This window comes from Oncorhynchus tshawytscha, linkage group LG26 (genome assembly GCF_018296145.1).
Source record: "Oncorhynchus tshawytscha isolate Ot180627B linkage group LG26, Otsh_v2.0, whole genome shotgun sequence".
NCBI classification, from domain to species: domain Eukaryota; kingdom Metazoa; phylum Chordata; class Actinopteri; order Salmoniformes; family Salmonidae; genus Oncorhynchus; species Oncorhynchus tshawytscha.
Window position 1 is genome coordinate 41,457,978 of NC_056454.1, and position 23,230 is coordinate 41,481,207.

At 43.9% G+C, this 23,230-nt stretch overlaps 1 pseudogene; it reads left to right on the forward strand.

The window, feature by feature from the left end:
• The window catches only part of LOC112224874, a 73,775-nt pseudogene that overhangs the window by 19,402 nt on the left and 31,143 nt on the right, over nucleotides 1–23,230 (forward strand).

Sequence of the window (23,230 nt, forward strand, 5' to 3'; positions counted from 1 at the left end):
CTCTCTCTCTCTCTCTGCTCTCTTCTGCTCCTCTCTCTCTCTCTCTCTGCCCTCTCTCTCTGCTCTCTCTGCTCTCTCTCTCCTCTCTCTCTCTGCTCCCTCTCTCTCTATGCTCTCTCTCTCTTGCTACTCTCTCTCTTGCTGCTCTCTCTCTCTCTCTCTGCTGCTCTCTCTCTCTCTCTCTCTCTCTCTCTCGCTGCTCTCTCTCTCGCTGCTCTCTCTCTCTCGCTGCTCCCTCTCTCTCTCGCTGCTCCTCTCTCTCTCTCGCTGCTCCCTCACTCTCTCGCTGCTCCTCTCTCTCTCTCGCTGCTCCCTCACTCTCTCGCTACTCGCTCTCTCTCTCTCTCTCTCTCTCTGCCCTCTCTCTCTGCTCTCTCTGCTCTCTCTCTCCTCTCTCTCTCTGCTCCTCTCTCTCTATGCTCTCTCTCTCTCTCGCTCCCTCTCTCTCTGCCCTCTCTCTCTCTCTCTCTCTCTCTCTCTCGCTGCTCTCTCTCTCTCTCTCACTGCTCTCTCTCTCTCGCTGCTCCCTTCTCTCTCTCTCGCTGCTCCCTCACTCTCTCGCTGCTCCCTCTCTCTCTCTCGCTGCTCCCTCACTCTCTCGCTACTCGCTCTCTCTCTCTCTCTCTCTCTCTCGTCGCTGCCCTCATTCTCTCTCTCTCTCGCTCTCTCTCTCGCTCTCTTTCTCTCTCTCTCTCTCTCTCGCTGCTCATTCGCTTTCGTCGCTGTTGAGTCCCTCTCTCTCTCTCTCTCTCTCGTCGCTGCTCCCACCCTCTCTCTCGCCTTTCTCTCTCTGTCCCCCGAATTATGGGGACACAGGGACATGTTGAGGAGAAATGGCTCGATAAGGGCCAAAGGGATAAGGTTGTATTGGGTAGAATTACACACACGCGCGCAAAACACACATACCTCCCAAAAGCTTGCCCTCTGCTGCTTGTGTGTCTTTCTCCAAAATGCTCAACTGCTGCACCGGGAGGAAGAGAGCGAGGGATGACGGGAGGAAAATGGCGAAAGGAGGGAGAAAGAGGGAGAGAAAAGTGTCAGGGTCGAGAATGGGAGCTCTGGGACCGGAGAGTGCGGCGACGGTGGTGGGCGCGATAGAGGTGTCTCCTGCGAAGTCACGGGACACGTGGAGCTACAGCGAGAGCGAAGACGAGTTCTTTGAGTGTCTGAGCGACACAGAGGTGGTGAAGGACGGTCCCTCTACAGACAACAAGAAGGGCGGAGCTAAAGAGGACAGGGCCAAGGCGGGCAAGCCGGAGGGTCGGCTCCACCCACACGGGAAGTTGACCCTGCTCAACTCCAAGGAACCCCTGTACATCCCTGTCACTCAGGTATATTTAAGCAATAAGGCCAGAGGGGGGTGTGGTATATGGCCAATATACCACGACGCAACGCGGCATATACCACAACCCCCTGAGGTGACTTATTGCTATTATAAACCAACGTAGTCAAAGTAGTAAAAATAAATGTTTTGTCATACCCGTGGTATACGGTCTGATATTCCACGGCTTATCAGCCAATCAGCATTCAGGGCTTGAACCACCCAGTTTATAATACTCTATATAATGTAGTGCACACCCCTATATATCTCTTTCGCTCAGGTATATTACCGTATATACTGTAATACAAGCACCACACCCCTGTACACCCATGTCACTTGGGTATATTATGTACAGTACCAGTCAAAAGTTTGGACACACCTACTCATTCAAGGGTTTTTCTTTATTTTTACTATTTTCTACATTGTAAAATAATAGTGAAGACAAACTGAAATCAAATCTAATTTTATTCGTCACATACACATGGTTAGCAGATGTTAATGCGAGTGTAGCGAAATGCTTGTGCTTCTAGTTCCGACAATGCAGTAATAACCAACGAGTAATCTAACCTAACAATTTCACAACATCTACCTTATACACACAAATGTAAAGGGATGAAGAATATGTACAAAAAGATATATGAATGAGTGATGGTACAGAACGGCATAGGCAAGATGCAGTAGATGGTATAGAGTACAGTACATACATATGAGATGAGTAATGTAGGGTATGTAAACATTTTATTAAGTGGCATTGTTTAAAGTGACTAGTGATCAATTTTTTACATCAATTTTTCCAATATTAAAGTGGCTGGAGTTGAGTCAGTATGTTGGCAGCAGCCACTCAATGTTAGTGGTGGCTGTTTAACAGTCTGATGACCTTGAGATAGAAGCTGTTTTTCAGTCTCTCGGTCCCTGCTTTGATGCACCTGTACTGACCTCGCCTTCTGGATGATAGCGGGGTGAACAGGCAGTGGCTCGGGTGGTTGTTGTCCTTGATGATCTTTTTAGCATTCCTGTGACATCGGGTGGTGTAGGTGTCCTGGAGGGCAGGTAGTTTGCCCCCGGTGATGCGTTGTTTAGACCTCACTACCCTCTGGAGAGCCTTACGGTTGTGGGCGGAGCAGGTGCCGTACCAGGCAGTGATACAGCCCGACAGGATGCTCTCGATTGTGCATCTGTAAAAGTTTGAGTGCTTTTGGTGACAAGCCAAATTTCTTCAGTCTCCTGAGGTTGAAGAGGCGCTACTCCGTCGTCTGCCTCTGAACAAGGCAGTTAACCCACTGTTCCTAGGCCGTCATTGTAAGTAAGAATTTGTTCTTAGCTGACTTGCCTAGTTAATTAAAGGTTAAATAAATAAAAAACTGTTGTCATGATGAAACACTAAAAACCTGTTTAGAAAGTTGGAAAGTTGGAAACATCTAGAATGTCTTATATGCTGTAGGGTTAATATTTCCCTTCACTGGAACTAAGGGGTGTGGCCCGAACCATGAAAAACAGCCCCAGACCATTATTCCTCCTCCATCAAACTTTACAGTTGGGACTATGCATTGGAGCAGGTAGCGTTCTCCTGGCATCTGCCAAACCCAGATTTGTCCGTGGGACTGCCAGATGGTGAAGTGTAATTCATCACTCCAGAGAACGCGTTTCCACTGCTCCAGAGTACAATGGTGGTGAGCTTTACACCACCCCAGCCGACTCTTGGCATTGTACATGGCGATCTTAGGCTTGTGTGCAGCTGCTCAGTCATGGAAACCCATTTCATGAAGCTCCCAAGGAACAGTTATTGTGCTGACGTTGGTTCCCGAGGTAGTTTGGAACTCGGTAGTGAGTGTTGCAACTGAGGACAGACAATGTTATGTGCCATGCGCTTCAGTACTCAGCGGTACCGTTCTGTGAGCTTGTGTGGCCTACCACTTTGCGGCTGAGCCGTTGTTGCTCCTAGATGTTTCCACTTCACAATAACAACACTTACAGTTGACTGGACAGCTCTAGCATGGCAGAAATTTGACAAACTGACTTGTTGGAAAGGAATCCTGTGACGGTGCCACGTTGAAAGGCACTGAGCTCTTCAGTAAGGCCATTCTACTTCCAATGTTTGTCTATGGAGAATGCATGGCTGTGTGCTCGATTTTATACACCTGTCAGCAACGGGTGTGTCTGAAATAGCTGAATCCACTCATTTGAAGGAGTGTCCACATACTTTTATATATATAGTGTATGTTCAAATACCTACCATATCGTTATCAATGGCACTGTTTAGACACACAGCCAACCATTGTAGATTACTGTACAATCTGCACCAGTCTAACACATTGATCTATTCATTACTATATTGTAACGATCCAGTAACTCATTGTTACTGTGGTACCATAAATCACTTTAACGCAGTACCTGACGAATTCAGTACATGCACACAGTGCATATTTCATTTTTCACAGACTTGTAATAAATCATAGTTGTAATATAAAACCCCTAATTATCTTTAAAAGTCACAGATAAAGGGTTGATCTTAATAAGTATGGTAATGAGAAGCATGAAGTGACACCGAGACTGACAGAATCAACTCCACAAAAGCATTAGTGCTCAGCCTCTAATTGTCAAAGGCTTTTGGGGGCAGATAGCTACTATAATACATCTTATTATAAAGGCAATGTCTTCTCAAATGTGGTGACCACCACTGATTTAGCCTCTATGCTGTGAGTGTGTCTCCTCCCTCCCAACCTGCGTCCTTCCCTTCTGTGTACTCCCTCCCTTTGTCCCTCCTCCCTCCCTCCGTGTCTCCCTCCCTCCGTCTCCCCCCTCCATCCCTCCCTCTCTCCCTGCTGTTTGAGTGAACCCAGAGCCCAGCTCCTGGAGTGATTTGTAGCTCCTCTCCTCCTCATCAATTATAGATGGGGCTGAAAAGTAGAGCTAATTAATGCAATGGGTTGAGGCTGACCCTCGTCAATGATTAACACGAGGCGATAGGGGAGAGTGTGGCTGTCTGAAGTCAGTTTCTATCCACACACACAAAGACGACCCCGGACACACACAGACACACATAGCAGATGTTGGAAAAAGGCGAGGCGAGGATGGATGCCTTGCCTAGTTAAGAGAGCGGAACGATCATGTGCTGTGTGGAGCGGTGAGGGAGAGATGGATGAAGGGTGTGAGTGTAAAATAAACGAGTGTCAGCACTTCTTCTAGAACGGCCCCGACGGCTTCACACAGGCTCTGAGGCTGCGGTGGCTGTCTGGACCGTGCACAATCTCCATCACACACACACACACACAGAATTGTAATAAAAACAACAGTTTGGACAATGGATGAAGATACTCCAAACTAAAATGAATCAGATATTGACTGAATTATGACACATAAAACATTTTAATGGCACAGACAAATAATAACAGTTCGGGTATTCAATTTATTATCAGATTTCACTTTTTTTTCTTAGATTAGATATACATTTTGTAGTGATATGAGGTATTTGTAAAAAATATTTTGTATTAAAATAATGAAAGTTAGACGTGCCTAATTTGCATAAATATAATGGTAGACTATATATAGGGATAGATTAACATAAAGGGGTGGAAAAGGGCTGTTAACCACCAAAAATGTGCGCTGTCCATGCCTACCTGCACTAACCTGATCTGTCTAGACTGCCTCATTAATTACTGTTGTCACGTTCTGTTGCGTAATTCGACAAGTGTGTCAATAGCAGATTACCTTCGGGTTAAAAATCAATGCGATTGGCTCTAGATTACACCTATACTTTACAATGTTTGCAAGGTCAGATATATCACTATAATCTGAGTGTTCATTTTCGGGAGTTACTTTCGTTTCAGCTCATCTAATATATTAAACATTTTAACTGTATTAAATTATATTTTTTTCTATTCCACCAAAAAATAATTGTGCGTGAAAATAAAGTCATTTTTCTTCTCCTTGTGATGTAAGTGTCGGGACGATGCGTTTATTCACTGACGAAGCTTTAGTGTTCTTATAGATGCAACGGAAAGACAATGTATTCCATTGAGCCCATTTCAGCCGTTACCGGGGTGTGTTTGGCAGGTCACTTCCGCGGTCGTAACGTTATCGGGAAAAACTACAGGCACGAGCAAGGCAGGCATAAACAGGAGTCAAATGAAAGCAATCAATCCAGTGATATTTAAGTGGATTTTGCACCCCTCAAACACAGGAAGTAGAGGGCAAGAAGACTGATCCTCTGGTGGGCTGGGCATGGGCGTCTCCAGACACACACACACACAGACAGACACACACACACGCTGGTGTATCTTGTGGAGATTTTTGTACTTGTCTTTTCTTCATCTGTCTCTCTCCCTCTCATCCATACACCTTTCTCCAAACGTGTCTCTATCAGTCATGTATCACACCCACTATCCCTTAATACACGTCTGTTTCCTCTCTTTTGTCTTTCTCTTGCTGTCTGTCCTCTCCATGACACTTTCTCTCCTCTTCTGTCTCTCTCTCTCTTTCTCTTCCTACATCCATCTATTGATTGTCTGTATGTCTGTATGTCTCTGTCTGAATCTGTCTCCATCTCTCTTCCTACATCCATCTATTGATTATCTGTATGTCTGTATGTCTGTATGTCTGTATGTCTGTATGTCTGTATATCTGTATGTCTGTATGTCTGTATGTCTGTATGTCTGTATGTCTGTATATCTGTATGTCTGTATGTCTGTATGTCTGTATGTCTCTGTCTGAATCTGTCTCCATCTCTCTTCCTACATCCATCTATTGATTATCTGTATGTCTGTATGTCTCTGTCTGAATCTGTCTCCATCTCTCTTCCTACATCCATCTATTGATTATCTGTATGTCTGTATGTCTGTATGTCTCTGTCTGAATCTGTCTCCATCTCTCTTCCTACATCCATCTATTGATTATCTGTATGTCTGTATGTCTGTATGTCTCTGTCTGAATCTGTCTCCATCTCTCTTCCTACATCCATCTATTGATTATCTGTATGTCTGTATGTCTGTATGTCTGTATGTCTGTATATCTGTATGTCTGTATGTCTGTATGTCTCTGTCTGAATCTGTCTCCATCTCCGCTTTTTCTGCTAGTCCCTTTCAGACATTTCCTCGCTCTCTCTCCTTCTCTAACACATTTTTCTCTTTCTCCCTATCCATCTTCCTCTCTCCTCTCACACTCCTCCTCCCTCTCTCTGTCTTTTAAACAGCAGGGATAGGGTAGGGGAAGAGTGGGGGCAGGCAGAGATAGGTGTTTTAGATTCATGGCGATGCCACTTCATTTGTAATGAGGCGGATTGGCTCTGCTCCACACTGCTCACACACACTTGCTCTGCTCGGCAGTCACACCTTCCTTCCCTGGGTTGAATTCGTCTCCAGTGGGTAAAGTGTTTGGCCGCCGCTCCTCTCCTCTCCACTATTTATACCTCCAAACTCTTCTGCGTACTAAATAGCACCCTATACCTTATATAGTGCACACATTTCACCAGGGCCCATAGGGCTCTGGTCAAAAGTAGTGTTCTATATAGGGAATAGGGCTCTGGTCAAAAGTAGTGCACTAAATAGGGAATACGGTTGTTGGGTGAACTATCCCTTCAAAACACAGGTATAATATGAATGATTTCATCAAACTAAGCCAAGCTCGAAGTCCTGAAAAACAGTCTAGTTTATATCAGAGCAAGAGAAGACAAATAATGAAAACGCTTTACTATATGACTCCATGTGTGTTATTTCATAGTTTTAATATCTTCACTATTATTCTACAATGTAGAAAATAGTACAAATAAAGAAACCCTGTAATGAGTAGGTGTGTCCATATTTTTTGACTGGTACTGTATGTATGTACAGTGGGCCAAAAAATATTTAGTCAGCCACCAGTTGTGCAAGTTCTCCCACTTAAAAAGATGAGAGAGGCCTGTAATTTTCAAAACAACCACAAACAGGTACCCAAAACAACCACAAACAGGTACCCAAAACAACCACAAACAGGTACCCAAAACAACAACGAACAGGTACGCAAAACAACCACAAACAGGTACCCAAAACAACCACAAACAGGTACCCAAAACAACAACGAACAGGTACGCAAAACAACCACAAACAGGTACCCAAAACATCCACAAACAGGTACCCAAAACATCCACAAACAGGTACCCAAATCAACCACGAACAGGTATGCAAAACAACCACAAACAGGTACCCAAAACAACCCAAAAGTACCCAAAACAAACACAAACAGGTACCCAAAACAACCCAAAAGTACCCCAAAACAACCACAAACAGGTACCCAAAACAACCACGAACAGGTACCCAAAACAACCACAAACAGGTACCCGAAACAACCCAAAAGTACCCCAAAACAACCACAAACAGGTACCCGAAACAACCCAAAAGTACCCAAAACAACCACGAACAGGTACCCGAAACAACCCAAAAGTACCCCAAAACAACCACGAACAGGTACCCAAAACAACCACAAACAGGTACCCGAAACAACCCAAAAGTACCCAAAACAACCACAAACAGGTACCCAAAGCAACCACGAACAGGTCCCCGAAACAACCCAAAAGTGCCCCAAAACAACCATAACCAACCATAAACAGATACCCAAAAGTACCCAAAACAACCACAAAGAATCACAATGTGATAATAGTGGGGTGCCTGGTAGCCTAGCGGTTGGTCCAGTAAATTAAAGGTTGCTGGTTCAAATCCCCGGGCCGACTGTGTGAAAAATCTGCGGCCTGGTTGTTTTTGGCCACTGTTTTAGATGCTTTTGTTGTTTGGGGGTACCTGTTTGTGGTTGTTTTTGGTACTTAGATTTTGTTTGTCATTGTTTTGGGTGTCATTGTTTTGGGTGCCTGTTTGGGGTGATTAGTAGGACCTGGCCAGGGTGCAGAATCAGAATTCCTTTTTATTCTCTATGAAATAGCAGCTTTATCTGAACTAGTGAATCTTGTACATAACTCTCTGGGGATTGAACCTGTGTTTTCTGTGTGACTCACAAGAGCAAGGGAACTCATCAAACAAGGGAACTCATCAAGCAAGTTCGGCCGACCCCCTCTACAGTCAGTATTTTGTGTTAATTCAAATAACCATTTGATTTATGAACCTGAGTGGCTGTGATCATGACTTGCCTTACCAGTTGTGGAACCGAGACAGACTTTAGAGAACATTGTGCAGTGTTCAGTTGCCCTTTAGGAACATGGAGACTAGACAGGACTGTGGACTGTGGACATGGCTCTACCAGACAGAAGCAGTGTTCATTAGCCAGGGCTGATGGGGGTTTGGTAGGGGGTTGTGGGTGTTCTGGCAGAGGGTTGTAGGTGCCTCAGGTGTTCCAGTGTTCCACAGGGCCCTAATGAATCTGACAAGCTGTCAGTCTGTCCTCTGTCCTGCTCAGAGTAACTGACAGGGCCAAACCTAGTGTCATACTCACACACTAATAAGTACTGTGTTGTATTTCCTGGCACATATAGTCAAATGTTTAAGGTTGGTTTCCGGCTTCCGTGTCTTGAAAAGCAACACACACACACACACACACACCCATGCTACTTCATACATACACTTAACCCCCTAAAACACACTGAAACTCTGAAGGTTCTCTTTCCCACTCCATAGGAGCCAGCGCCCATGACAGAGGACCTGCTGGAGGAGCAGTCGGAGGTGTTGGCCAAAGTGGGCACGTCAGCCGAGGGTGCCCACCTCCGCGCTCGCATGCAGAGTGCCTGTCTGCTCTCAGACATGGAGTCTTTTAAGGTGAGGACACTCACACACCCACACCCTGACATCTAGACAACTCCTCACACACCCACACTGACAACTAGACCGACAATACAGTACACACACCCTGACATTAACGCTGGCACACACACACACACACACACACACACACACACACACACACACACACACACACACACACACACACACACACACACACAAAGAGAGAGACACGCACACACACACACACAGAGAGAGGCACACAAACACACACACTCACTGCCACCCAGACTGGGTGAGTGGCACAGGAGCCTATTAGTGGTCTCAGACCTCTCGGTCAGTCAGTGTGTCAGACTGGGGGGGCGTTTGATTAGATTCTCACAATCTCCCTCATCTCTCACAGTGGCACAGTGGAGGGCATGCTAATTGTGTTATCAATATCAATGAAATGCTTCGTATTAGATATTATGTTGGGTGTGTCTTATTTAGCTGATGTACTGTAGCAATGTCTGTTTTAGTACTAAATGCACTTAAAATAATTTCATTTTGGAAGTATCTCCATGTGAAGCCTCCATAGTGTTGAATAATAGTGGTTGATGTTATGTCAGTAACAGTATTAGGATTAATACATCTTACAATTTACTAGACACTCTTATCCAGAGTGACTTGCATTAGTGAGTGCATACATTTAGGTACTTTTTCATACTGGTACCCCGTGGGAATCGAAGGCATTGCAAGCACCATGCTCTATCAACTGAGCCACACGGGACCTAGAAAACTCAACACAGTACCAGTAAAAAATGCAAACACCTGCTCATTCAGGGGTTTTTCTTTACTTTTACTATTTTCTACATTGTAGCATAATAGTGAAGACATCAAAACTATAAAATGACACATATGGAATCATGTAGTAACCAAAAAAGTGAGAAACAAATCAAAATATATTTGAGATTCTTCAAAGTAGCCACGCTTTGCCTTGATGACAGGTTTGCACACTCTTGGCATTCTCTCAACCAGTTTCATGAGGTAGTCACCTCGAATGCATTTCAGGTGTGCCTTGTTAAAAGTTAATTTGTGGAATTTCTTTCCTTCATGCATTTGAGCCAATCAGTTATGTTGTGACAAGATAGAGGTGTTATACAGAATATTGCCCTATTTGGTAAAAGACCAAGTCCATATTATGTCAAGAACAGCTCAAATAAGCAAAGAGAAATGACAGTCCATCATTACTTTAAGACATGAAGGTCAGTCGATGCGGAAAATTAAGAACGTTGAACGTTTCTTCATGTGCAGTCTCAAAAACCATCAAGCGCTATGATGAAACTGGCTCTCATGAGGACCGCCACAGGAAAGGAAGACCCAGAGTTACCTCTGCTGCAGAGGATAAGTTCATTAAAGTTACCAGCCTCAGAAATTGCAGCCAAAATAAATGCTTCACAGTATTCAAGTAACAGACACATCTCAACATCGACTGTTCAGAGGAGACTGCGTGAATCAGGCATTCATGGTCAAATTGCTGTAAAGATACCACTACTAAAGGACACCAATAAGAAGAAGAGACTTGCTTGGGCCAAGAAACACGAGCAATGGACATTAGACTGGTGGAAATCTGTCCTTTGGTCTGATGAGCCCGAATTTTAGATTTTTGGTTCCAACCGCTGTGTCTTTGTGAGACGCAGAGTAGGTGAACGAATTATCTACGCATGTGTGGTTCCCACGTAAAGCATGGAGGAGGAGGTGTGATGGTGTGGGGGTGCTTTGCTGGTGACACTTAACCAGCATGGCTACCACAGCATTCTGCAGCGATACACCATCCCATCTGGTTTGTGATTAGTGAGACTATAAATGCTTTGTGAGACTATAAATTGTTTTTCAACAGGACAATCACCCAAAACACACCTCTAGGCTGTGTAAAGGCTATTTGATCAAGAAGGAAAGTGATGGAGTGCTGCATCAGATAACCTGGCCTCCATAATCAGCAAACCTCAACCCAATTGAGATTGTTTGGGATTAGTTGGACCGCATAGTGAAGGAAAAGCAGCCAACAAGTTCTCAATATATGTGAGAACTCCTTCAAGACGGAAGCTTGTTGAGAGAATGCCAAGAGTGTGCAAATCTATCATCAAGGCAAAGGGTGCCTACTCATAAAATAATTTTTGATTTGTTTAACACTTTTTTTGGTTACTACATGATTCCATATGTGTTATTTCATAGTTTTGATGTCTTCACTATTCACTAAACCCTTGAATGAGTAGGTGTGTCCAAACTTTTGACTGGTACTGAAAATGCTTTTGAAGATTAAAGTCAATTTCCTTCCTTTGTCCTGAGGACAAATCTACAAAACAGCTCTTTACAATCCCACTATGTATGCATCTTGAATGAATTTAGCCAAGTTACATTTAATAGCTCCCTTAAAGTTATAGAAACAGGCCAAAACAAGCTGAATTAATCTCTGTTGTCACCATACCACATTTTTCTGCTGAGTAGCATTCAGCCTCACCTGCTAACTTGCTGTTGGACCCAAGAGGTTCGGAACATCAGGTCACCATCTTTAAACGTCTCTGATGGGACTTCCGGCTCCACCCCCTTTGTTCCCAACGGTAACAAACGCTGACAAATAGTGTTCCGTCGGAGGGGCACAGTCGCAACTTTTTGACGCATTACCCCGGTCTGTTTTTAACTGGCCCACTAAATGCTCTACTTTGGAGCATGTTCTTCTCAACCTCTTCTTCTTCTGTCCTCTCTGAGCTCCAACAACAGCTGACAAGAGAGGGAGGGGGAGGGAGGGAGGGAGGGAGGGAGGGAGGGAGGGAGGGAGGGAGGGAGGGAGGGAGGGAGGGAGGGAGGGAGGGAGGGAGGGAGGGGGGGAGGGAGGGAGGGTGGGAGGGAGGGAGGGAGGTTATAAACTAGAGGAAGAAGAATGTTGTGTACTCAGGTATAGCGATTAGTTGAGTTAGAATGGCCTCTAAATTTAGTGTGAGCTGTCTCGGGGCCGGGGCCAACCGGCTCTGTGTGCAATTGTGCTTAGCCAAGCATAATCTGGCATTTTAGCTTTAATTATCCCAGTCCCTGCCGGTGCAGAGCAGGGAGGATGGACCGCTGATGAATGGTGGGTAATATGACAGCCATGCAGCACATACCAGCCCCCTCCTCAACTCAGTGTGTTGTGCACACACACGCGGACACATGTATACAAACACACACGCGTCACATGCACACACAAACACAGACACACACTTCTTCCGCAGGGGGACAGCAGCAGAGGAGAAGCCTCCTGTCTGTCTGTGTCTCTGTTTGTCCTGTCCTGGGCCCCCAGGCTACTGAGGAGAGCTCCTGTCTCAGTTATTCATGCTTTAGCCTCATTGTCATCAATCCATCTACTGTTGCTTCACTGATATTGAGTGGTCTCCTCTGTACCAAACTTATAGTGACTTCAGAAAGTATTCACACCGCTTGACTTGTTCCACATTTTGTTGTGTTACAGCCTGATTTTGTGTCACTGGCCTACACACAATTCCCCATAATGCCAAAGTGGAATTATGTTTTTAGAATTTTTTTACAAACTAATACAAAATAAAAACCTGAAATGTCTTGACTCAGTAAGTATCCTAAAAAGTCACATAAGTTGCATGGGCATTAAAACACATTACGGAGTACCACTTTCCATATTTTCAAGCATAGTGGTGGCTGCATCATGTTATGGGTATGCTTGTAATCGTTACGGACTAGAGAGTTTTTCAGGATAAAAACCTAGTTGTCTGCATTTTCATCAGACACAGAGATGAATTAACCTTTCAGCAGGACAATAACCTAAAACACAAGTCCAAATCTACACTGTATTTGCTTACCAAGAACACAGTGAATGTTACTGACTGGCCGAGTTACAGTTTTGACTTAAATCTACTTAAAAATCTAAGGCAAGACCTAAGAATTGGTTGTCTAGCAATGATCAACCACCAATTTGACAGAGCTTGAAGAATTGTGAAGAATATAATGGGCAAATGTTGCACAATCCAAAGCTCTTAGAGACTTACCCAGTAAGACTGACAGCTGTAATCGCTGCCAAAGGTTCATCTACAAAGTAGTGACTCTGGGGTGTGAAAACTTATATAAATGAGATGTTTCTGGATTTCATTTTCAGTAAATGTGCATTACATTTCAAAAAGCATGTTTTCACTTTGTCATTATGGTTATTGTGTGTAGATGGGCAAGAAGAAAACAAATATTTAATCCATTTTGAATTCAGGCTGTAACCCAACAAAAATATGGAATACGTCTAGGGGTATGAATACTTTCTGAAGGCACTGTATTGACTGTGTAGAGCTTAGAAACATAATGAAACATTGACATGCCTGCTTGTGTCTGATTCTGTGTCAGGCAGCGAATCCGGGCTGTACCCTGGATGACTTTGTGCGGTGGTACTCCCCCAGGGACTACTTTGAGGAGGAGGTGGTGGACGAGAGCGTGGACACGGTGGTCAGGGGTGACCTGAGTGCCAGGATGAAGATCCCGGGGAACATGTGGATGGAGGCTTGGGCCACAGCCAAGACCACCCCTGCTCGCAGACCACCCCTGCTCGCCTGTTTGACGACACCAAGGAAGCTGAGAAGGTATGGACATAGGAGCATTTAGAATAGTATTGTCCATTGTAACTTAATGAATAGAGAAAGCATTGTCTAGTAGGCTGAGAAGGTAGGCATCGATGAGCACCGAACAGAAGTAGGATTCACTATATATTTTACCTCTTGGGGATGTCATTCGAAAACATAATGAACAGGCAGTTAACCCACTGTTCCTAGGCCGTCATTGAAAATAAGAATTTGTTCTTAACTGACTTGCCTAGTTAAATAAAGGTAAAATAAAATAAATAAATAAATAAAGACTCGGTCTCAACCTTTAAGTCTTTACTGAAGACTCATCTCTTCAGTGGGTCATATGATTGAGTGTAGTCTGGCCCAGGAGTGTGAAGGTGAATGTAAAGGCTCTGGAGCAACGAACCTCCCTTGCTGTCTCTGCCTGGCCGCTTCCCCTCTTTCCACTGGGATTCTCTGCCTCTAACCCTATTACAGGGGCTGAGTCACTGGCTTACTGGTGCTCTTTCATGCCGTCCCTAGGAGGGGTGCGTCACTTGAGTGGGTTGAGTCACTGATGTGATCTTCCTGTCTGGGTTGGTGCCCCCCCCCCCTTGGGTTGTGCCGTGGCGGAGATCTTTGTGGGCTATACTCGTCCTTGTCTCAGGATGGTAAGTTGGTGGTTGAAGATATCCCTCTAGTGGTGTGGGGGCTGTGCTTTGGCAAAGTGGGTGGGGTCATATCCTTCCTGTTTGGCCCTGTCCGGGGGTATCATCGGATGGGGCCACAGTGTCTCCTGACCCCTCCTGTCTCAGCCTCCAGTATTTATGCTGCAGTAGTTTATGTGTTGGGGGGCTCGGGTCAGTTTGTTATATCTGGAGTACTTCTCCTGTCCTATTCGGTGTCCTGTGTGAATTTAAGTGTGCTCTCTCTAATTCTCTAATTCTCTCTTTCTTTCTCTCTCTCTGAGGACCTGAGCCCTAGGACCATGCCTCAGGACTACCTGGCATGATGACTCCTTGCTGTCCCCTATCCACCTGGCCGTGCTGCTGCTCCAGTTTCAACTGTTCTGCCTGTGGCTATGGAATCCTAACCTGTTCACCGGATGTGCTACCTGTCCCAGACCTGCTGTTTTCAACTCTCTAGAGACAGCAGGAGTGGTAGAGATACTCTTAATGATCGGCTATGAAAAGCCAACTGACATTTACTCCTGAGGTGCTGACTTGCTGCACCCTCAACAACTACTGTGATTATTATTATTTGACCATGCTGGTCATTTATGAACATTTGAACAACTTGGCCATGTTCTGTTATAATCTCTACCCAGCATAGCCAGAAGAGGACTGGCCACCCCACATAGCCTGGTTCCTCTCTAGGTTTCTTCCTAGGTTTTGGCCTTTCTAGGGAGTTTTTCCTAGCCACCGTGCTTCTACACCTGCATTGCTTACTGTTTGCGGTTTTAGGCTGGGTTTCTGTACAGCACTTTGAGATATCAGCTGATGTACGAAGGGCTATATAAATTAATTTGATTTGATTTGGATGAAGTTGCCCCTCAATATTAACTTGAGTTCAGTTTGGTGTTTTTCCCACCAAGGATTTGGGGAGGATAAACTGAGTTTGCGATTTTTCCAATGAAGGTTAGGATTTGGGGAAGATAAGCTGTGTTTGGGGAGGAAAAGCTTAGTTTGGGGTTTTCCCCCCAAGGTTAGGATTTGTTGCCTGGCTACCCAAACTCCTTGCTCCGGCCAAACGCTATGCCATGCCCACTGATGTTAGTTTTCTCTGCAATGAGTCTGGATTTGAGTACCTCCCTGGCGATTTCTAGAATACAAACACATTCTAACCGTTTTGATTGGTCCCAGAAACCGATGGGTTGGACCAGAGCCAGAACACACGTGGGTAAAGCGGCGTTTTGACATTTGTCATTGGTTTTGATACTTTGATTGGTTAGAGATGATCCAATCGCTGATGAATTTGTTTTGTACAACACCCCTCATTTTGACATCACCACAAATAACTTCAACGATTGCAGTCTCAGACGAAAGTATGTAGTGAACTTAGAGCAGCGGATGAATTCACTTTGAGTTGTCAGGCAGTAGAATTTGGGTAGGATAAGTTCAGTTTGGATTCCCCCCCCAAGGTTAGAATTTGGGTAGGATAAGTTCAGTTTGGATTCCCCCAAGGTTAGAATTTGGGTAGGATAAGTTCAGTTTGGATTCCCCCAAGGTTAGAATTTGGGTAGGATAAGTTCAGTTTGGATTCCCCCAAGGTTAGAATTTGGGTAGGATAAGTTCAGTTTGGATTCCCCCAAGGTTAGAATTTGGGTAGGATAAGTTCAGTTTGGATTTCCCCCAAGGTTAGAATTTGGGTAGGATAAGTTCAGTTTGGATTCCCCCAAGGTTAGAATTTGGGTAGGATAAGTTCAGTTTGGATTCCCCCAAGGTTAGAATTTGGGTAGGATAAGTTCAGTTTGGATTCCCCCAAGGTTAGAATTTGGGTAGGATAAGTTCAGTTTGGATTCCCCCAAGGTTAGAATTTGGGTAGGATAAGTTCAGTTTGGATTCCCCCCAAGGTTAGAATTTGGGTAGGATAAGTTCAGTTTGATTCCCCCAAGGTTAGGGTTTGGGTAGGATAAGTTCAGTTTGGATTCCCCCAAGGTTAGGGTTTGGGTAGGATAAGTTCAGTTTGGATTCCCCCAAGGTTAGAATTTGGGTAGGATAAGTTCAGTTTGGATTCCCCCAAGGTTAGAATTTGGGTAGGATAAGTTCAGTTTGGATTCCCCCAAGGTTAGGGTTTGGGTAGGATAAGTTCAGTTTGGATTCCCCCAAGGTTAGGGTTTGGGTAGGATAAGTTCAGTTTGGATTCCCCCAAGGTTAGGGTTTGGGTAGGATAAGTTCAGTTTGGATTCCCTCCCCCCACAAGGTTAGGGTTTGGGTAGGATAAGTTCAGTTTGGATTCCCCCAAGGTTAGGGTTTGGGTAGGATAAGTTCAGTTTGGATTCCCCCAAGGTTTGGTAGGATAAGTTCAGTATGGATTTTTCCCCCCCAAGGTTAGGGTTTGGGTATGATGAGCTGTGCCTAAGGGCAGCTTCTATCCAAAGCCATTGTGCATTGTCAATCACTGACTATGATTTAAACGTCAACTGCACCTCCTGATTTGGCCTTGTTTTGCCATCAAAGCTCATTAAGAAATGCTAGCGGCCATGACAGAAGGCAAACAAGGGTTGTCTTAGGGGTGTGGTTTGATGTGGGTGTTTCTTGGGTGTGTCTTTGCCATTCAATCACAACAAACAGGGACCATAGTCAGCCAGTTCGTGTTGAAACATTATTGAATGAAAGCTGGTAGCGTGCATCAAGCATGTCATCGGGTTTGATTGATTATAAGCTAGTTAGCTAACATCAGGAATCAAACTTGTCTTCAGGTGCAACATTAGCTATGCAAATCTTCATCTCACATAACGTGTTACGTAGAGGCTATGTATTTAACTAGTTACATCACAGTATCATTGGCTATGCAAAGCGAACTCACCCAGTCTTTTCCCAGAAAGCTCGGTGCCACCACGTGTTAATAGGCAAAAAGGGGCATGAATTGCTGACATAACTGTAATCCAAACCCAACCTTCATGTACTCATTGTGATGCACTCAGGTTACAAATTCCGTTTTAGACAAAACTGACTGACTTTAGTACATTTTTACACTAGAATAAATGTTTCTGACTCATATTGATGCCACAGGCCATTTTTTCAAAGGGATTTGTTGTTTTTTAGGGGCAATCATCTTTTTATGTCACTAGGTGAAAAAGGCTTCTGACTGTGACAGGTAATACTTTTCCATTTTGAGCTGCTCAACGGAGACTCAGTGAATGTCAGCTCCGCCTGTCCTGAAGCTCAGGGCTGCCAGCTCAGAGAACTGACCCCTCCCAGGTTCACTACACACTCTGCCTGTTTGTCCCTGTTTCAGCCAATCACCACGCAGCGCTGGTAGAAGTAGGTCAGAACACAAGGTGTCCCTGCTATGAGACACACACACACACACACACACACAGGTGTCCCTCCCCTCCCTGCCACGGGTACCCTCGCTGAGAGTTTAAACCGAGTTCAGGGGAACCTTGCTGGGCCTTGGAAGGTCGGTCATCATCAGCACTGCGTCCTTCATCCGTCTGCCGCCAGCCAGCCGGCTCTTTTGGGTAAACTCCAGGTGCACCGATTTAGTTTGGAATTACTTTTCTGATTGACATTTTTTTGCTGCTCCACTAAGTTGTCCTCTTAGGTAGGTAGACGACAGGAGTGCTTCTATATTCCACACTCCTCTGATTGCAGTCAAGATCATCACCACAAGGAAGTCACTCTGCGACATCTTTAGAGTGCTGTGCTGTGCCGTTTGTTCTATCCCAGTGCAACAGAGCCTGAAGGGTTGTGTGTCATTAGGGTATACCAAATCAGATTGCGTTTCTGGAATCTCATCACTGACTCACACAAAAAAATAACGAATGACCCTGCGTTGGATTAAGAGCAGTATCCTTAAAATGCAGAGTTGCCTCTAACCAACACATTTGACCCTTCGCCAAGCCCCGCCTCCCTTTTTTACTGTTGCAACCTCAGACAACATTTTCCCGGGAAGCCCAATTCTCCCTTCTAACCACTGACGAAATCCTGTGGTTTTAATACATAATGAAATTAAATACAGACTACTTTTTGTTTTAATAAAAATGTTGTTTAATTTATTTGTGCGAAAGAAAAACAATTGATAAACTGCGAAACAAATAAATATATAAACGGTGTGCATGTGTGGCTGGAAGCACAAGGGCTTATATATATACCACACCAGAAAAAAACGATATATACAATTCTTAAGTACAAAAATAAACAAGGTTTGTTAAAACAGATAATAAAACCTCCTAATTATAAATGTACGACATTAGATATGGCTATACTTCAGACTGGTGACAAGACAACGTCGTAGTTAAATTGCATAATTTAAATGAGATTTAGGTAAAAAGTGAGATGCTCTGGTATGTTATAATGGACTGTTGTCATGACGTTGGCCTGGGGGTAGGTTTATGACAGTCGTAAATACCTCTCCCCCCCATAAACTCTACAGTGGAAAATCTGCACATTGTAGTTATCGGATTCACATGGAATTGTTGTTCAATTTAAATGTTTGAATATAAAATTATTGGTGAAAAGATTAAATGTAATTTTAGCTTCCAAATGAGAGATTTGGGTTTTCATAAGGTTAGGGCTCTGCTCAATCAGTGGCTCGCCCCTGTGAAGAGACATGGGTTATAAAACTTTTCAAACACACCCTTCTCGCTCCACTATATAAAGCTTTGACGAAAATGTAACCTGCTGTTCCGAGGATGTGAGGACGACAGACCGATGTCAGAATGGTTCAGATAATAACTACAGAATGAAGCCAATCTCAGCGTGAGCTTTGGTTGCGAATGGTATGAACTTTGAACTCTTATTCACTGCAGAAGTGATACCTCCTAGCCATTGAGTTAGCAACAGCAGCTGCAAACGTGGTCTAGGAAAGAACAGACAGAGTATCCCGTCTACCACACAACAACATTACTACAATGTATCCAATTTACCAGCAGATACATTCTTCAAAGGCCTTCCATCTACCACCAACCTACTGAAACGCAGCTCAGAGTAAATATTTATTGCATTTTCCTTTTCCAAATGGGTGGTAATTTAGAATGCATAAGATACTGTATTTACAATGGAGACATCGCTTCTCCCTTTGTTCCTCAAGTCTTCCCGCTCTTTCACTCAAACCCAGCCCCCTTTTCTTTGTCATATCTGTTCCGCCCGCTAGGGACGTTTTCCTTTATGACTTCATTTGTAATCAAGGTATGATTCATTCTGTGTATATGTAATTCTGTGTGATTAGTTAGGTATTTAGTAAATAAATAATTAAACCCAATTTTGTGTTGCTGATTCAACTTGTTAGCCAGGGTTTGTGAAGATATCCAAGAATTTACAACTTTCAGATGAGACTGAAATAATAAGGTAACGATTAATATTGACTGCTATTTATGTAAAATATTACTAGGTCTTTAAGAGTTTATTCGGAAGATAACTGCTCCATAAATATTATTTTGTGGTGCCCCGACTTTCTATTTAATTACATGATTAGCTCAATCAGGTAATATTAATTACAGAGAAATTACTTTATAGGATAGCATGTCATATCACTTAATCCGGCATAGCCAAAGACACGACATTGTCATTACAATTGCTTCACGGGAACCTGGTAAAATGAAGGCTAAAGTGTGGCTAGCCACTGGATGGCTCTGAATGCACTGTCAGCATGCAGCCAAAGTTACTAACCACTTTTGGATCTAACTAGTGCTCTGAAATCGCATTCTGATGTCGACAGCAGACTAGAGTTGTATTCATAACATGACAAAATTGCTAGCTAGCTAACATTTTGAAAAAGCTAGTTATATTAACTGGCTAGCTAGCATTAGCAACGTTGGGTGGTCAAGAGCTAGCAAACAATATAACAAAAGTATAGGCTCTGCATTTTAAACAACAGCAGGAAGTACCCCTGTTGCACTGTTCAATTATTTAGCCATTCAAACAATTTGTTTTTGGATGAAAACTCTTCATTTTTGTAATGCCTTTGATGTGTTTCAAACGTGAGCTTGTCCGAGGTGTTGGACTCGATGACAGTTGCTATCCATTCAAGAGCTGCGATTAGTTGTCCGTAATTATGGAGCGTGGCTTAGCGATGGGTCAGTTGCATTTATATGGCAGGCAGCCTCTATAAGTCAAAAGAAGCGGATGAACCAGTTCCATAAAAGAGCAATGCCTTTTGAAATGTCAAGTACCTTGCCCTAGCAACCTCTACAATCATAATGGCTGTAAGCGAGAGAGTGTTTGTTTTCTATATTCCTCCTCTCCCCTAGGTGCTGCACTACTTGGCAGTACAGAAGCCAGCAGACCTGACCTGCCATCCCCTGCCTTGCATCCTCCACGCTGCCATCCTCAAGGAAAAGGAGGAGGATGAGTGACAGCTGCTGAATATCTCTCTCCCTCTTTCCCTGTGTCCATCTTCCTCTCTCTCTTTCAGTCACTCTCTCGCTCTCTCTCATTCTCTCATTCTCTCCATCCTGTCCAGAGTCCGAAGAGGACATCCTATCTGCAAGAAAGGCCATCCAACAGGCCACCTCTCATGCCAGTAAGCTGCTGCGCCACCCCAGCCCAGACTACAAGAAACTGGAGGTGAGTGGCAAGTTGATACGCCTTTCCAATCCTGCACCCCAAACCCCTACCACCCACCCCAGTGCTCAGTGACTGTATTTGACTCCAACAGGATGTGATCAGCCAGCTGATTGCGGTGGAGATGGTCATTGCCCGCTCCCGCTCTCTGAAGTCTAAGTTTGGTATCGGGAAGGCAGAGCCGGGCAAAGACGCAGAGAATCTGGAGAGGTACAGTAGGACACAACAGCATGCCCTTAGAGAAATAATGCAATGTTAACCAGTATGGCCAGAGACCTCTGCAGATATACAAAAATACCTGTAGATTTTAAGTAAATCTATCCAACTGCTTCAAACCTATCAATTTCTATTCAGGTTAGCCCAATTGAGATAGAGTTAGACCTATTGAAAACATGAATTGCTTAAGTGTTATTGACAGGTATGCAGACAATGCTCTTAAGGTATTGGTAAGAGAACTCCCCTATAGAACCAGCCAACATATTTTAACCATCCCTCCATGGCACCAATCCTCGGTTGTGTCCTCTCATGTGTACCTTCCGTCATTCTCTCTTCATTAATATCAAAATAGGATCCAAAATAGAATCAAGTTTATTTTTCATATACACATGGTGTACCCGGTGCATGGCCGCTAGCACATCAGTCAGGAAGTTAAAGCTTGGTCGCAAATGGGTCTTCCAAATGAACAATGGCCCTAAGCATACTGCCAAAGTTGTGGCAAAATTGCTTAAGGAAAGTCAAGGTATTGGAGTGGCCATCACAAAGCCCTGACCTCAATCCCATAGAAAATGTGTGGGCAGAAATGAAAAAGCGTGTGCAAGCAAGGAGGGCCTCCAAACCTGACTCAGTTACACCAGCTCTGTCAGGAGGAATGAGCCAAAATTCACCCAACTTATTGTGGGAAGCTTGTGGAAGGCTACCCAAAATGTTTGACCCAAATTAAACAATTTAAAGGCAATGCTACCAAATACGACTTGATTGTATGTAAACTTCTGGCCCACTGGGAATGTGATGAAAGAAATAAAAGCTAAATAAATCATTCTCTCTTCTATTATTCTGACATTTCACATTCTTAAATAAAGTGGTGATCCTAACTGACCTAAAACAGAATTTTTACTACGATTAAATGTTAAAATTGCGCCTATGTTGCTTCACAGACCCCGCTGTTCCATAAGGTGTATTTTTATCTGTTTTTTCAAATCTGATTCCACTTCTTGCATCAGTTACCTGATGTGGAATAGAGTTCCATGTAGTCATAGCTCTATGTAGTACTGTGCGCCTCCCATAGTCTTTTCTGTGAAGAGACCTCAGGTGGCATGTATTGTGGGGTATGCATGGGTGTCTGAGATGTGTGCTAGTCATTTAAACAGACAGCTCTGTGCTTCCAACAAGTCAATACCTCTCAGAAATACAAGTAGTGATGAAGTCAATCTCTCCTCTACTTTGAACCAGGAGAGATTAACATGCATATTATTAATGTTATTGTACATCCAAAGGCTGTGCTGCCCTGTTCTTTTTTTAAGGGGCCTATACAGCTGCCCTGGGGAATTCCTGATTCTACCTGGATTATATTGGAGAGGCTTCCATTAAAGAACACTCTCTGTGTTCTGTTAGACAGGAAACTCTTTATCCGCAATGTAGCAGGGGGTGTAAAGCCATAACATATACGTTTTTCCACCAACAGATTATGAACAATAATGTCAAAAGCTACACTAAAGTCTAATAAAACAGCCCCCACAATCTTTTTATCATCAATTTCTCTGTCAATCATCAGTCATTTGTCTAAGTGCTGTGCTTGTTGATTGTACTTCCCTATAAGGGTGCTGAAAGTCTTGTCAATTTGTGTACTGTAAAATAGCATTGTACAGTGCCCAAAAGTTAAATGAAAAAAATGTAAAACGGAAAAGTGGTACGTGCATATGTATTAACCCCTTTGCTATTATGCCTTAAATAAGATCTGGTGCAACCAATTATCTTCATAAGTCACATAATTAGTCAAATAAAGTCCACCTGTGTGCAATCTGTGTCACATGATCTGTCACATGATATCAGTATATATATATACCTGTTCTGAAAGGCCCCAGAGTCTGCAACACCACTAAGCAAGGGGCACCACCAAGCAAGCGGCACCATGAAGACCAAGGAGCTCTCCAAACAAGTCAGGGACAACGTTGTGGAGAAGTACAGATCAAGGTTGGGTTATAAAAAAATATCTGTAACTTTGAACATCCCACTGAGCACCATTAAATCCATTATTAAAGAATGGAAAGAATAATGTACCACAGCAAACCTGCCAAGAGAGGGCCGCCCACCAAAACTCACAGACCAGGCAAGGAGGGCATTAATCAAAGAGGCAACAAAGAGACCAAAGATAACCCTGAAGGAGCTGCAAAGCTCCATAGCGGAGATTGGAGT